This window comes from Canis aureus, chromosome 10 (assembly GCF_053574225.1).
Source record: "Canis aureus isolate CA01 chromosome 10, VMU_Caureus_v.1.0, whole genome shotgun sequence".
Lineage (NCBI taxonomy): Eukaryota > Metazoa > Chordata > Mammalia > Carnivora > Canidae > Canis > Canis aureus.
Genome location: NC_135620.1, coordinates 45128811 through 45146407, shown reverse-complemented (window position 1 = coordinate 45146407; position 17597 = coordinate 45128811). Strand labels below are relative to the sequence as shown.

At 33.8% G+C, this 17597-nt stretch overlaps 1 long non-coding RNA gene across 5 annotated transcripts in view; it reads right to left on the bottom strand.

Annotated features, from left to right (window-relative positions):
* Positions 1 to 826: 826 nt before the first annotated feature.
* Positions 827 to 17597, bottom strand: part of LOC144322304 (uncharacterized) — a 220126-nt gene continuing 203355 nt past the window's right edge. For 2 of the 5 annotated variants that reach the window (XR_013387898.1, XR_013387901.1), the window contains exons 6-7: positions 5655 to 5722; positions 827 to 1147 (exon numbers count right to left, since the gene is read on the bottom strand). This is a non-coding gene — a long non-coding RNA (uncharacterized LOC144322304). The remainder of the gene's footprint in view (positions 1148 to 5654; positions 5723 to 17597) is intronic. The other 3 variants (XR_013387908.1, XR_013387897.1, XR_013387905.1) reach the window with 3 other exon arrangements.

Genomic DNA, 17597 nt, shown 5'->3' with positions numbered 1-17597 from the left:
ATCGCTTTTCAGTATTCTGAGCTGCAACTTTACCACTATCTCCTACATTCAAATTGTTTCCATTTTTCCCAATTTATTTACCATTGTTTTAGATTGTATACCTTTATATTCCAACTTATTTACCTTTGTATAGATTGTATATATATAGATGTATTTAGACTAGCACTGTCTGTATCATTAGACAGTGAGTCATATGTAATGTTATGTTCTGAGCTGACTCCCTGCCTATTCGTTTCAGCAAATGCTAAATAACAGCAAGCAACTCAATCAGGAAAATCAGCAGGAATTGTAAACACAAACATTAAAAACCGGATATGCTGTAGTTCCCCAGGAAATGGATTTATCTTAACAGTTATCTAAATTTAAAAGTGATATAAATATTTTACTCACATGTTATAGGAAGGTAAGTATATGTATATGAGGTAGTTGTATATGTTTATATTTGTATGTGTGTGTATGTATGTATAGTGTTGCAATAACAAATAATATTTTTTATTTACACGTGGAAAAATTAACTGGTGATGAGCCCCCAAGGACTAGTTTATCTTAAAAGTTGTAAGGTGGAAAGCATGGATTGGACACTTCTCATTGATTCTTATTTCAGTTCTCTTTCAAGCACACTATGTCACTTACCATATGCTTACAAATTCATATTGAAATGAAAAATTTTATAAACATACTTTTCTATGAAATCTATGAAAATAGATTGAAATCTATAAAATCATCCAATGTTAATTCACACCTGAGAACCAGTCTTAATTTTGTCTAATAAGAAATAAGTATATATTCTCTCAAGGTAGTATCTCTCAAAAACCTAAGTATTCAAAAATTTCAGGGCAGTTTTCAAGAAATACTATTTATATGATCAATATATTTCAAAATATTTAGAGTGTGACACTCAGCTCCTGTTAAGTTTACCTTGGTAAACTGATTTTGTTTTAGTAACCAGTTTCTGCTCATGGCCTACCATTCAGAGATAAGGATGAACACCTAGTTGTGGCAACATTTGGGAAGCACAGAGTCATGACCAACCACCAGATGGGTCATTTGGATGTTGGCAAGAGTTCTTTATTTTCCTGGCCACCAGCTGACAAACTCCATCTTGCTTCATATACTACTGACACAGAGCAGAAAATATAAGACAGTCCTGAAAAATAAAGCAACAGACTGTCCATCAGGAAATTTTAAACTCTAAGGAATTCAAAGCTTATTCATTAAATTTTATTTTTTTCCTTAAGTAACCTTATTGTTGCTGCTGCTGCTATTTTTATTGTTATTTGCAACAAAGTTGAGGGGAGACAGAATTTGGGGCTTTAGAAGACTAATGTTTTCATTAGTTAATAATAGTTGATTGTTAATATGATGAGGAAGCGGCTAATATGATTTTGGCCATTATTTATCTTTATGAGCTTTTATTCACTCACATGTAAAGCTGTGATTAAAAATATCTTACTTGCACAAATATTAAGGCCTTGAAATAACATATAAAAGGCACTTATCACAGTGCAAAGCACATAGTGGGTTCTTAACAAATGGGAGCTACTCGTTATCTTATTAGTGAGTTTTAGATCTTCTTTTTCTTAAAGTGAAAAATAGTAAATACTTTAGGCTTTGTAGGTCAAGAAGAAAAATCAAGGATATTATGCAATACTTACATATTCCTTTAAAATACAACCATTTAAAAAATATAAAAACCATTTTTAGCTCAATGACTACTAAAAACAAAACAAAAGCAAAAACAGAGAGTGAGACAGATCAAAGCCACCAGTGCCCACCCCTGAATTACATGATCACAATTGAGAAAAGAAGTAAAACAAGTCAGCCAATTTCCTGTTCTTTTTTGGGAAAAAAAAAAAAAAAGCTTAGTCTCAGCTAAAATGAGGGATGATCTGGAAATTGCATCTATCACTACTGCTATTATTCCTTAGAATAAAATTCTATTTTATGAAACTAACCGCAATTGTTGAATACTTCCTCATCCAAAAAATTCTAAGACACAAATCTCCATGAGAACAACTCATGACAGGGAAATAAGTGAAAAAAATTTTATGGAGTATCACATTCAAAAAAGTTTTCTTTGCCGTTCAAAACCTATATATGGCCTCATAAGTAGCAGAACACTGAGACAGAGATACTCATTTCTAGATACACTATAGCTAATACTAATACTGACTTGGCTACTCATTTATTATGCACTTACTATGTTTTATGTCCAGAGGATGTACCAATAAACCAAACAACCAACCAATTACCAGCATTTTAAAGCAGGCACTTTGATGAAGGAATACAGGCAATAAATAAACAATATGGTTCTTTAGAAGGTGACAAGTGCTATGAAGTGTTATGTGTTCAGTGTTCTAAAAATTAACAAAGCAAGCAAGAAACTGCACTGTGTGTGTGTGTGTCTGTGTGTATGTGTGTGTTACATGGGACAAGGAAGTTGCAATTTTAAATTTAAATACAGTAGTTAGGGAAGATCTTACAGATAAAAGAAGTTGAGGGAGGTAAAAAAAAAAAAAAAAAGAAGTAAAAAAGTTAGCCCTGTAGTTACCTGGGGGAAGAGTATTCTTGGCAGAGAATACTCCAATACTTCCAGCTCTGAGGCTGGAGATGCCTAGCCTCAAAGAGAAACTGCAACAGCCATGTGACTAAGGCAGACTAAGGGAGACAGGGGGAGGGGAAGAATGTCATAAATGGTTCTGCCTTGGAAGACACTATAAAATGGAAATGCTTTTATCCTCTGAGAAAACTGGGAAGCCACTAGAGGGGTTATAAGAGAAGAGTGACATGATCTAACTTCCACTTTGACAAAACTCAATAATGATTTGTTTCTGGGATTCATTTTGGAATTTAATTTAACAATGAGTATAAGTACATTATATATCATAGTGAGAGACTTTCTTCAGTCTGATAAGTATCATTTATTTTAGTTTTATAGTCATTTTTCCTTCAAAGTAAGAGTTTTCAATAACCAAATTATCCATTTATCTATTTATTTTGAAAACCAATAAAGATATATTCAATATATGTTAGGTGTCAGATTCTGTGTGTCACCTACAATATAAGGATTGTTCAGATGTACTAAAAAGGTCTATAATCTACTAGGAAACTGTAATAAAACAGTAAAAAAACATAGGGGAAAAAATACCAGTTATAATGAAGAGCAACCCAATTTATCACCAAGCCCTAATACCTGCTGTATCTTATTATTATCACTAATTCTACAACTAGCAAAGCTAATTATGATGACAATAAATTAAATGGTCAATCAAAGAGCAAATGAGTGGCTTATTGGGAAAATAATTGCTATTATTAACTCTATATGTGATCCAAAGGAACTCATTTTCCATTTATATAAAATGAGAAGGTATACAATTCTTTTATCTGTACCTCCCCATGTCTTTAACATTTTTAACTGTTCTTGGTTCAATTTCATGAAAGTAACTACTCTTCTAGAGGTTTGACAGTCTTTACCTTGAAAATGATGAGAATTTAATATTTTTTGAGATTTCCATGAATCATTTGCTACCAACTAGAGGCAATCAAGGTGCCATAAAATTAGAACCAGTAATCAATAGCATAAAATCATGTAGCAGTGTGGCATGGATTTCCAATGAGGCATATGAAAAATGACACAGGATTAGACATAAAGAAGGACAATTTAAATGCTAGCTCTGTAACTTGTAATTGCTGTGGGCATGTCTGTTTTGTATCAAATTAAATTTATTTATTGTCTTGTTTATTTCCTTTCTATCTAGGACAAAATTTTATCTTGAGGAAATTAACTGACCTGACCATAAAAGAAGTCAGAACTACTGGGACTTCCATGCAATTGAAGCTAGATGAAGAAATACTTGAAATATTGGGTGACTGTTAACAACCGCAGCTCAGAAACAAACAGCATGGACATTGGTTGATACAAATCAAAAGAGTGGTATAAATGGTGAAGATTGTCTAAGGGTTCCGAGGACATAGAAACCACAACTAGGTTTTACTGATCAGTAAAAACTTGATAGAGGAAGCTGATCATGCACAAGAAACGATATTTGAAGAAGTAAGGCTTCAAGAAATGGTAACAGAAAGGGCATTCCAAAGGAGTGAAACAGCAGCTAGTGATCCTAGTTGGTAAAACATCAGGCATGAACACAGCATGGGAAGATGCCTACATTTAGCTGCTGTAGAGAGCTCAGAAAGAGAAAAAGGTAATAAATTATGTGGAGAAGGTAGCTCATAGCCAAATTATAGGGATCTCAACTATTTGAGATTTTTATGATTGCAAAATTTTGTTTCCAAGCCATGAAATACTCACCTCAAATTACAAGTTCTTGTTCTTGTATTTATTACTTCTTTTAGGCAATTGTCTCATACTTGACTAGATCATATTCTATACTAAATTTTTGGGACAACCAATATAATGGACAAAGAGATTAAATTTTAATGAATATGGCCATGAGAATTTGTAATAATGATAGTAAAACTTTGTATAATAAAAGCTCATAGCCATTTTTTTCTGTTAAATCTTTTCAAATAAAGATCTTTTAGCTTAAAGTTAGAATTATGGGTTTCAGTTACAGCTTTCTTTATACTATAATTTTTCTAATGAGCCATGTGACCCTAAAAAGGTTTAAACTCTCGTCTAAGGTTTATTTTGTAAACTTATAAATTGAATAGTTTGGATTAGATATCCTGTGAAGTCATGTCCAAATGGAATATTTTAAATTCTATAATTTTATTTTTAAGGAAAAATTTTCACACGCAAATTAATACTAATACCATGTAAGCTATGTCTAGATGATACCTTGAGTGGGTAAATCAATTTACTGTGAAGTTTCTAATGAAATCAATCACCCTTGTCATTTAAACATTTTTTCAGTATAAACTGCTAAGAAAGGACAGACTACAAGAAATAATGGAAAATGCATGTATTTTATAAATCAGATACCAGAGGTTGAACCTCAATCTTAAAACTGTAGTAACCATGAATATATTACTTAAACTTGATGAGTCTTATTTCTCTTTTGCACATAATGTGGTTTTATCTATTATCTATCTATCTATCTATCTATCTATCTATCTATAGATAATAGATATATATTCCCTGTACCTCTTTGCTTTCGAACCACTGTCCTCAAACCTTTAATGGCTTTGCCATTTGCCTCTATGGCCAGAAGCTGAACACTGGTGGATAATATTTTCCTTTGTGGTTGACTTAACTCATCTATTTAGATTGATTTTGATATTTTTGAAGAAAGAATTTATCTCACCTGTGCATCACATATCACAGAAACACAGTATGTTTGATCTGGAAAGCCAGTCTATTTCTCTCATTTTACACATGAGTAAACAGTCAGAAAAATTAAATGACTTTCTCAAGATTAAACAGTTATAATATTTCCTCACGATTCTACCCAGGAGAATATATAGAATCTTCTACACAGCTATTTCATTTTAATTTAATTTCTAAAATTTTACTCAAATCACTCCTACTGGTTCATAGCAAGTTAGCAACAAGAAAAAATATTTGGAAATTTGTTCTTTCTCTCAAACAATGGACTCTTGAAGTTCAAAGCCATGTTTATATTAAATAAAATATTGGTCATTTGGTAGAAAATTTATAAAAGTGAAAAATTAAGATTTAAATGATCCCTACTTACCTTTTTATCTTAGTATTAATTATACCAAGACTGAGTCACAAGTTGAGCATAGATTGAGATCAGAAAACCTGAACAGATGTAACAAAATGGAAATATGTAAAAAAAAATAAAAAAATATCACTTCTATGACACTAATAATATTCTATATTTGCCTTTCTTTATATAGTCAAGACAATTTCCTGAAAATAAGTTCTTTTTTTCTGAAAGCCCATCTGCTCTTGATGTTTACATATTATCTAATGAGTTGACTATTCTAATTTTCGTCATGCATCCCAGATATATTGCAAGATGCAAGTTTCAGTTTAGTTTTCTCTACATGTAAACTTGTTTGACCACCTCTAAACACAGTTAACACCTATTAGAAGACAACATCATTCTCTCTGCACACTCCCTAGACTCAGTGAGTAACAAAATAAAGTCTTTTAGCCAACTTCATATCGAAAAGGGAAAAGGTGAAATCAATGGAACAATAAAAACTGCAATCTCTTTTTGTCACATTTTATGACCTCATCACCAACAAACTCCACAAGGTCATCACTCCTTGTATTAGTCTGTTAACAGCCTGGGCACAATCACTGCTACCTTTTGAACTGGCTTTTTTTTTTTTTTTTAACAATATTGCTTTTGTTTGTTTTTATTGGATGTTATTATAGGTTCTCCCCTTTTGTTTAAAATGAACCTCAAAGAAGAAAGTTATCACAGAATGCAATAAACTCATTCAAGAAAGATACATGTGGTCCTCCAAAAATATCATACCAGATAACTTCTGTTGGCCAGCCATATCAATTCTTTATAGTCAGTTCAGATTCCAAAACAAAAGCAGGCAAAATTAATATAGCTGATCTCAATACATACTGTAACTTCTTGAAATGTAAAGGAAAAGAAAATTACTTTTCTAGATGTGAAAAACAGTCTGATTTAGAAGTAATTTAGCATAGAGATAGACAAATTTTCTTTCAACAAGTAACAAAATTTTAAATGTAAACTGAAAAGATTCGTCTACTTTGGTTAACATTGATTTGGTTGATTATAACCTCTAGTTCCTTGTTCAAATATCAGAGCTGAGAAGGTTATATTTTAATCCAAGGTCAAAATAATAACCTATGATGGCTTTTAAAGTTTACTAAAAAGATTTTACGTATTGGAGAGCTGAGTTTAATCATGACTTTAGAAATTTGTATTAATGAAATATTGGAAAGTTAGGTAAGAACCCTTAGCTATACAGATCCTATTAACTTTGCTCATACTTGTCCTCTTTAAATTAAGCATCAAGATATTTTCTTTCTCACTGTCCTCCAGGGAACTTTGCATTCCATCTCCCCAGTCTCTCTTCTACTCCGAATCAGAATACTGACTTTATCCATTTGGTTGTTAAGAACATGTACATCTTCAGCCTTTATTCAGAAATTTTTGTCTACCTCTTGATATAACTGAATCCTGGCTCTCATTCACAGTTTCTGTCTTTAAGGCAGTTTTTAAATTCTTCGATCATCTATTTATCTCAGAGCCCAGATATCACCTAAATATTCACTTATCTCCTTATTGTCAATTTTAGGTCATTAATTTTACATCAACAGACCCATATGTCTCCTATTTTGAATCATATGGCAAACACCTTACTTTGTATTTCTGTTCATAATTCTCCACATCAATATCCTACCAATTCTCTTTCTAAGAGTAAACTGGTAAGTGGGAATAGTTATACTTCTTATTTTAAGCCATCATTCTGGAATTAAGACATGCTTTTGAACTTTCACAATGTCCTAGTTACAAAGCTTCTCCTACAATTATATGAAAATAAGCTTCACCCTATCTCCTCTTCAGCCACCAGCTTTCAAGACCAAAATGGACTTGAAATCGACTTTTAAGTGTATTTGTACTTGACAAACTTGGCTTGAAGTGGACCTGAAAAGAACAAAACAGACTTTTCAAGTTCAAAATCTTAAAACTCTAATCTGAACAGAGCTTCCCATTTTCCCTCTGCCTTACTGCCTTAATCCCAGCAACACCTGCTTTCTATTCCTTCAGAGTAATCTGGATTCACTCGCTTTCTTCTTTCAGAAGAAAAAGTTTGTTTTGTTCCTTTCTGAGCTGAACTCAGAATGTGAATGAGCACTTATCTTAATTACCCATGTGACCCTAGGCAAGACGTTTAGGTTCTTAAATTTTCAGTCTTCTCATCTATAAAATGAGGATATTAAAGTTCCATCAAATTAATTAATTAGTGGGTGGAGGGGTGGGTGAAATAGGTGAAGGGGATTAAGAGTAGACTTAATCTTGATGAGCAATGAGGAATATATGAAACTGTTGAATCACTATAATGTACACCTGAAACTAATATAACTGTATTTTAACTACACTGGAATTAAAATTTAAAAATAATTTAAAAAGGAAAAAAAGAATGAATTAAATAACACATATGAATGCTTAGCAAATTTACTGGCATTTCAAGTATAATAAAATGCTGTGAATATCTGTTATTTACCTCTTGTTGTTTAGAGAAACAATAAGAAATGTTTGCAGAAATTCATGTACTAAGGTTGCAGTAAAGTCAATAAAAGTAAATACCACAATATTGTGCACTACAAGTTAAGGGACAGGCTTTGTAAAGGAAGCCTGAAAGCCAAACAAGAGAAGAATCTACGTACCCATGACTAGTATCATTTCAAATTCAAGGAAGTTTTAAAAGGAGGTTTATGCTTGGTAGCAAAACTAAAACTTGGGGACAAAAAGCAAGTAGTATATTAAATATCACTGTCAATCCTATAGAAATTCAAGGCTTTGTGGAATTTTATTGATTTGCATGTACATTTATTCTATTTCTGTTCTGAAAGCCAACACTACTGAGAAAGCCACACACCAAAACCAGCATCAGCAGGAGTAGCAGCAGCAACAACAATGAACGCAGAAAAGAGAAAGCCATAAACATTCATTTAGTTCACTAGAAGCCCCATTATCATCACTGTAATCTTCAAAGTTAGATCACTCTGTGGTAGCTTCAGATTTAATGTTAGAATCTTCTGCAACTAAATTGAAGAAATCAGCTGCTATCAGCTTTTGAGCAGGGAAATTTATTCTGTATAATTTAATGTAAAAGAGCCTTTTATACTTGTGACCATTATGCTCTTCCACATTAGAGCAATAGCAAGACACTGAAAAGCCAAGGGAAGTTTTACAAGCTAGACTGCTTTATGGATGCTACAAAGAAATAGAGGAACTTGCAACTTAGGACACTTCATGCTGTTAATATTTCCAAAGCATTTTCCCTAGTTTGTATATATTGCTCCAATGCTGGATTTTTATATATCAAACTCAAACTGATGTTGATGCTGATAAGGGTCAACTCTAATGGTAGATTAAAAGTCTCTTAAAGAGACTGTACCTTGGATGATTTTGACTCAAATAATCTACCATTCCTACAAAAGTCTCAGAATATTTGTAATCTCTACATTAAAGCTGAAAGAATAGGAACTCACATCCCTTTATGCTAGACCTGCTACTCATCATGTTGAGTGGGTCCTAATACCTCCACAGATGTTGGATTTCAGTAGCATTAAGATAAAATCAACATCTAAAATCTTGCAGGGTCTGGGCTCAGCCTACCTCAAGAGTAACTCTTGGTGCTTTTCACTCTCTTGCTTTCTAATGGAGAATCACTCACAGTAGTTCTTGGAACTTATCAGACTCTTTTTCTGACTCAGGACTTTTTGTCTTCATTCTATCTATGCTTTACACCTGACTCAAGAAGTCTCTGCTGCCCTCCAGAATTAGGGCATTTGTTAGTTATTATAACATCATATACTTTTCCTTTGTAGCCCTTTTCCAAATTTTATTTATTTAATTCTGTAATTAATATATTGCTCACAACCTTCTATCCCTTTTCCAACCCACTGAAATGCAGATTTCATAAAAATAGAGACTGTACCACTATAGTTCTTTATACTATCACAGTGCCTAGAAAATGGCTGTACAAAAAAGGTATTCAATAGTATCGGTTACATGAATTTGGACATGTCACTGCCATGTATTTTGCATATGCCAGCTAAGGAATTTGAGCATTGACCTGGCAAGGTTATAGGAGCCCACATGTGTGACCTCTGATGGACCATCAGTCCAACATATTCTAGAAGAGATTTACCTTTCTTTTTTTTTTTCTTTCTTTTTTCATCAAATGAGGAGAAAGGAGGTAAAAAATGCTATCCTAACTGACTAAACCCAAAAGACCTTCAGGCTTCATAATATCCATGTTTACTTGGGGAAAAAAAGTCAAAAATAGTTTATCTGGCATTGTCCTGCCATTTCGCCATGTGTTCTCCCAATTCAGACACTTACACTTTCATCAAATGGGTTCTCCCTAATAACCTCTGCATCTTAAATATGCAGAGGGCTCACACTCCACCAGGGCGATATAAACTAGAGCCTATACTCTTATCAGTGTTCACATTTAGGCATCATCAATATGTTTTCTTTCTGGACTTGGAACAAAATCTCAAAAGACATAAGCAACAAACCAAGTTAAAAAATTGGTATTCTAGGCATTGTAAGTACACCACAATGAGTCTAATAAAGAAATTATGAAAGGTTTTATGATATGCTATGCTCTACTGTGACTCGATAGCACATTAATGACATTAAAAATGACCTATTAATCTCAGACAAACATTTAGCTAATATACTTGCTGCACTAGGCAGTATGTACCTTTCAATTAAAAAGGACATATATTTTGTAATTTAAAGGACAAAATAGCTGAGTTCAAGGCCAATAATGTAAGAGGAACTCTAGAATTTTAAATTTCAAAAGTGCAATTTGGTTATTTCATGTACCATAAATCAATGTCCTGTGTAATCAAAAAAGGAAAAATGAAAGTCTGTCTAAATTAATAATAGTTGAGCAGCCCATGTATATTAATCTAATCTAACAGGTTTTATTACTCTGCAGAAATTTTCTCAAGCCTTAATATCTCTTATATAAAAAAGAAAGGATTGGGATTGATTAAAAAATATAATTGAGGAAAGTATTCATTTCAACTATAAATGAAAACTGGTAATGAATGAGCAATGAATGACCATGAGTTCTGTCATTGCTCAGTAATCATATTTAACAGAGAAATATAGTTCAGATTAAAATATGCTGAGATAGAGCTGGAGAGGAATTAAAAAAAAAACTAGGTATTTTAATTTCTAATTAGGTGCCTTGAAGCAGTGAGCAATTTCACTAAGACTAAATTGCCCTTGCTACTTAAAGACTTATAGCTAGATGATATGGTCTAACAACCCTAACACTCTCACAATTAGAGTGCATAGGTTTTTGTACATTTTAAAATATTTGAGTAAAGCTTCAAAGTACAGTAAAAGAAAAGCTGGCCATTATAAAAAGAGATAATATATTAAGAAAAGTGTCAAAATATGGTTTTGTGTACATAAATATAGATATATATGTGGTGTGTATTTAAAATCTATAAAAGTAATATGATAAAACAAAATCAAATTAGGTAGGAAAAATTAAGCAAAGAGAAAAATGTTCAAATTAAGGAATATACATTGTTTTATGATAAACCGCATAATATGTACATCAATTATTAGAAGAGAATCTCAACTGGATCGAATTTCTATTAGTCAAGAAGAGAAAAGACAGATTCTATGAATCAAAATGTGTCAAAAATTATGTCAGGTTTTTAGAAGAATTAGTAAAAATCATGGTACTTAGTCCAGAAAAGTTCCTCCTAGAGGCCGTCATAGGGCACTGTCAAACAATGAACAATAACTTACAGTGAAAAATGACACTCTTGAATTAATAAATATTAATAAGTTTCTGTGTGAGGCAACCTACTAGGTGGTAGGTATTTAAAAAGTGAGCAATACAGTGTGGCCTGGAGTGGTGAAAGTGTTTGCTGCCTTGGATGCTTGATCTTTAGGGCTGTTAAAGTTGATCACTGTTCCTTGGTTTCTGAACATATTCACCTCTTCAATACCAGAAGTATTATTTACCCCTAACTTCTTTAAGGTGAGCTGAAGTGTTTTAGCATTTGCTGTAGCCATTCTATGAATATCCTCTTTTAATGAGCAGTTCCTTTCCCACCACCACACTGAGACAAAGCAGCTGACAGAAATGCTATCCAGTATCTCAAATCAACTTGGTGCAGTCTGACTAGTTTAAGAAGACCGGTTGAAGCTCTGTCCAAACAACCTGTGGATGGAAAAGCACCACTTACTGGAATTTAAATAAAAGTTGGGGAAAAATTAAAATAAATAAAGTTTTTAAATCTTAAAATAAAGGGTGGGGTGGGGTGACGGGAAGCATGGCTTAATCCCAGAGAGGAGCATAATAATGAAGTTTCAGATTTGTGGAGAATTTTGATGAAGCTTCCAAGAAGGAAGCAACCTGAACTGAGTCCATTTCTGAAGAAGATAAAACTTGAGGAAGTTACTGGGAGCTGCTATTTATTATTATGACCACTTTTATAAATTTTCTGCATGGATCTGATAAAATCTAGATCTCTAATGTTTTTAAGCCCAAGCCCCTGGACACTGCAGTTTTTTTCAGTTTTTGCTTATACACAATTCATCCCCTGTAGCTAATTAAGCTGAAGAAGTTTGGGAACAAAGTTTTAAGCAAGGTTAATAAAGTTCTTTGCCCAGTAAACAAATGAAAAAAAAGTAAAAAGAAGTGAGCAAAACAGGGGCACCTGGGTGCCTCAGTTAAATGTCCCAACTCTTGATTTAAGCTCAGGTTGTGATCTCAGGGTCTTGAGATCAAGCTCTTCACATTGGGCTCACTGCTCAGTGAGGAATCTGTACGACATTCTGTCTGCCTCTCCCCTCTACCCCTGCTTGCTCATGCTCTGTTTTTCTCAAATAAGTAAAAAAAAGTCTTTTAAAAAAGTGAGCAAAACAAAAAATTCTTCAGCCATTAGGCTTTCATTCCAAGTAGGCATGTAATAAAACAAATATAATTTCCTTTTACAAAAGTGTTATGTTGGGGATGTTCCTGTTAGTTATTGGAACACACCTTTAGCATGATGAATTTCATGGAGTCTCTGCTTACAAAGGTATAAATGTACTTGGTTCAGGTCAATGGCATCATAACAGAACATACTGCAAAAGAAGCATGTCTTTCCTGGTATAAAAAGGATATGTATCTGTGCATAGTTTCCTAATGCTCCAATATAACCAAGGCATGTTATCACAAAACTGATGGTTAGCAAAATCTTCAATCAATTACTCATGTTTCAGGAATAGATCAGGTTATAATGCAGTAACAAAGAATCTATACATTTTAATAGCTGAAAACAATAATCATTAATTCTTACCCATACTACATATCAGGCATGCACGCATAGTGTATTATACTCTGCAATTTGGACGTTCACCATGGCAGGAAGAAAGGAATGTGGTAATTCATATATTGCCTCTTAAGTGCTGCTCCCTTGACATAATACATCTCACATATTTCATTGACCTAAGTAAGTAATAAGACTGTAGCTAACTTGAAGGTAATGATTCTCAAAAAGATGCTGAGAGCAGATATGAATGAGATAATACTTCCTAAGAAAGAGTTGGAACAAAACTAGGGCCTCGGACTGAAATCTTCCTGTATAATTTAAGGAAAAGGCAAAGTCATGTGAGAGGAGAAAGTATCTATCAGGTTTGATATTTTCTTCATAAATTTGGCGATAATAGTACCATTAACAATAATAATAAAGGCCTCAAAGTTTGACCCATATTGTAATTTGGCCTGTGATTTTTTTGCTAAGTAGGTGATAACAAAAGTCCACTTGATCTACAGAAGTCTCAATAAAGCATAGCAGTGGAACTCCTAGGATGCCTGTTAAAATAAGCAAGTGATAAAACCTATACACCAAGATAACTAAATGAGAAATCTCATTGGATGAGCCTATTAGATATAATTCATTTAGAAACTGTGCGATATGTACCCCACATGATGATTTCAATATGAAAGTTAGTTTAAAGTCCTTTTTCTCTGGTAGTAGTTAGATAGCATGGCCAGGACTACCTCATAATCAACACATATGAGATTTAGCCAAAAAGTCAATAAATAATACTCCTATCACTCTATTCATAAATTCAAGCACACATGTATACACTTGTGTTGAACACACACATCCCTCAATTAAAGAGAATGTACTTGACATAAAGCATATTTTCATTGAGCACCACTAGATGCAAGTACTAGTTAAATGCACCCTGTGTGGGAATATGATTCTCACACCTGAGTAACTTGATGACTTACTGAAGATCATGAAAATCATGTGGTCTAAACTGGGATTTCAATTTGAGTCTAACTTTAAAGCCTCCATTTTATTCCTCAATATTTGGGTTAGAACTTGGCATATTACCTCATTCTGGGAACAACTATTAGCAAATTCATTAATTAAGGTCATGTTGACAACTTCTATTTTCAACTAAAACATCTGTTAATTTATACAGAGGTCTCCTTGGTTTAAACCAACTTGTCATTCCTGCCTCTCAATGAGGGATAATGTGCTTGGGTTTTACAAGTACTCCAAGTGTGAATTGAGAAGATTAGCAGTTCTTGCCAATGGGCACTCTCTGTCCATATTTTTACATAATAATACTTATCAGAAGGCACAGGGTCTTAAGATAATAAATGATCATTCCTCACAATGGATCTATAAACAGATCAGGATTAATGAATTTGCTGGCAGCTATTGTTTTAATTAGCCCAAGTTCAACTGCAGCAGAACCATAACTGTCCACAAGATTTGGATTTTGCAAATATAGATCCCAAACAACTACTTCTATCAATTTAGTAAAAGGAATTGGTTAGATTCTAATTTTAAAGCCAGCAGTGCAAGTAACTTGGCAAAAAAACAAAACACAAGAAAATCTTTACATTTTTGCTTTCTTTTCTCTTTATCTGGCTACAGGTAAACAAATCTTTTATCCTACCTGCCTGCCTTTTTAACTACTTTCAATACTATCTCATCTCTCCTGTTCCTTTACTTTTATGTATCTCTCTCTCTCTCTCTCTTAATATTTTATTTATTTGTCAGAGACAGAGCAAACACAAGCAAGGGAATGGGAGACAGAGGGAGAAACAGGATCCCCGCTGAACAAGGAGGCCAACAGAGGACACATCCCAGGATCCTGGGATCCAGACCTGAGCCAAAGGCAGATGCATAACCCACTGAATCACCCAAGTGTTCCTCCTTCGCTTATATGTTTACTTTTAGACATGTTTGAAATTTCCTTTGTTTCTTTCTTATACTGAACAATTACAACCAATTTTCAACTTGCCTTCTCATCTTGGACATCATTACCAGGAAGCTCTCTCTTAAATTCATACTAGATTCTAATCTCCAATAATATTTCCTGAGTACCTTTTGAAAAACTTCATGTTGGCCTGGAATTGTATGACTGTTCATTATGAAAAATAATGGATTTGGAACCATCCGAAAAATGAATAAAACTTGGAAGAAAAGTATGTTTATTTAACAATCCCACAATTAATGAAGTTTTAGCAGTCTGGCTATCAGATTAACAGCCCTTAATATCCTTCAGCAATTGTCTGCTCTTCAACAGAGACACATAATATTTACACTAATGAAAAAAGTTCCTGTGCTACTTATGTACTATTTTAAAATAGCCAGTTTATGCTGACGCCATTCATCCATAGTCAATTCTCCTCAGTCTTCAAACTTCCCTCTCTATGCTGAAAAATTAAACCCAGATATTTAGCAGGAATCAGGAAGGATTCCTGGAGAAGTACATTGCACCCTGGGGGGCAATTGTCCCCAAAATCACTAAGAGGGGCTAGACATAGTGTATTCTGAGGACTGGAGTTTTAAAAATCATATCAGAGATGAATTTCACAGGATCAAGAAGTTCTGGTAGGAGTTTAGTGTAATCAGCAGAACTGCACCAAATGAAAACCTTTCAATGGTGCACAGTGAAAACTTTTATTCAGTTCTAGACTTGAGAAAATGTTTTAAGTGGAAACCTTTCTTGTGTGAAGGTGAGAAGTTCCAGGGGTTAATGGAGGAAGGGTGGGAAAATAATTAGTTTACATTTGGGCAACAATTGGGTCTAATTACTTGGAAAAAAATGATTGGAAGCAGATGATGAGGCGTGTCATAACCCCTCAGAGATACAGAGATTTGGCTCTCTGTGTTCCTCAAACCCTATGCATAGTTCTTGTACTATAGGGCCAGCACTACTGAAAATGGGATTCTAACACACTCTTCCTGGATTGTTGGTTCCTATCCATATTACAGCCTTCATGCTAATGAGGTCCAATCCATTGAGTATTTTATCTTATAACTGATAATTCTTTTTATCAACCAAAACCTTCATGCTAAGTCCTATCATTTCAGCTATGACCTTAATTCCCTTTCTTGGCCACAATTTGGATTTTCTAGGGTACTCAACTGCCCAAACAATAAAACTCAAAGCAATCCTTGTGGGGACTAGCTCTGCTTGAGGGACCCTGGTAATGAAAATCAAGTCAACAAAGTCTCTTTGTTGTTGTTCTTGTTTTCTTTTCTTCTTTAGCAAATTGAAATGTTACTGAAATACAAATGTTAAGTAAATTCAAGTCCACACTCATTAAAACTATTGACTCCCTCCCAGTTTTAGAATCTACAGTAGGCATGAAAGCAAAAATAAGTTACTTTGTGATAGATCAGGGATACTGATGTGTATGTTTCTGACACCAAACCTTTCTCTCTTTACCTATCCTTCTTATACAAGAACATTAGAGCTTGAATTTCAATGGCACCCTCATTTCAAATGGAATTGTCAACCTGTAGTTTTTCATTTATTGTTAAAGTCCTCAAATTAGTCTTTGTTATAGTTATTATTACTTAATATAATCAAATCCTTTTTTGTATTATCCACGTGTCTACCAATTGCTTTGTGTATCACCCTATTTTCTTCTAGGGTTTTCTTGTTCTTTTAAATGTGAGTCTGGTAAAAGGTAATTTTACTGAATATAGATATGTAAGTTGACAATTATTTTTCATCATCCCTTTGAAGCTACTATTCTGAATCCTTCTAGCCTCCATTGTTGCCATTGAGAAGTCATTTACCCTTTCAGGTAATAACTCATTTCATTGTTTATTTTCCCTAGACCCCCTCTGCTCAGTTTCACTATTATGTCTCGGCGTGTATCTATTGTTACCAATCCAATTCACATCTTATTTTGCTTCTTCAATGTGAATATTCATGTATTTATCTTATTATTAAAAAATCTCAGCCACAAATTTCAAATATTGCCTCTCCCCAAATCGAAATATTATCCATTGAAAATCTTGTTTAACATTATGTTAGAACTTCTCACTTGTCTTAAATTAGACAATTCTCAATTTTTTGTGTCTTAGACACTCTTCCATATATTTATATATTTTGTGTTTATATACCTGTATGTACATACATGTACACATTTTTTAAAAATTTTTTAAAGATTATTTATTTATTTATTTGAGAGAGAGAGTGTGTGTGAGAGAAAGAGAGCATGAAAAGGGGGAGAAGGGGGAGAGGTAGAGGGAGAGAGAGAAGCAGACTCTCCATTGAGCAGGGATCTCAATGCAGAATTCGATCTCAGGACCCTGGGATTATAACTTGAGCTGAAGGCAGATGCTTAAGCGACTGAACCATCCAGGCACCCCACATTTTTATATGTATATATTTCACTTCATTCTGGGGAACTTTTCTCAAGTTGATTTTCAGAGATAATGGTTCTTGCTTCAGAGATAACGTGTGGCTTAGCATACTTACTCAGTTTTTATTTCAATTACTCTTTAAGACTTTTTTTATTTACTCATTTATGAGAGACAGAGAGAGAGAGGCAGAGACATAGAGGGAGAAGCAGGCTCCCCACAGGGAGCCTGATGCTGGACTCCATCCCAGGACCCCAGGATCACAACCTGAGACAAAGGCAGATGCTCAACCACTAAGCCACCC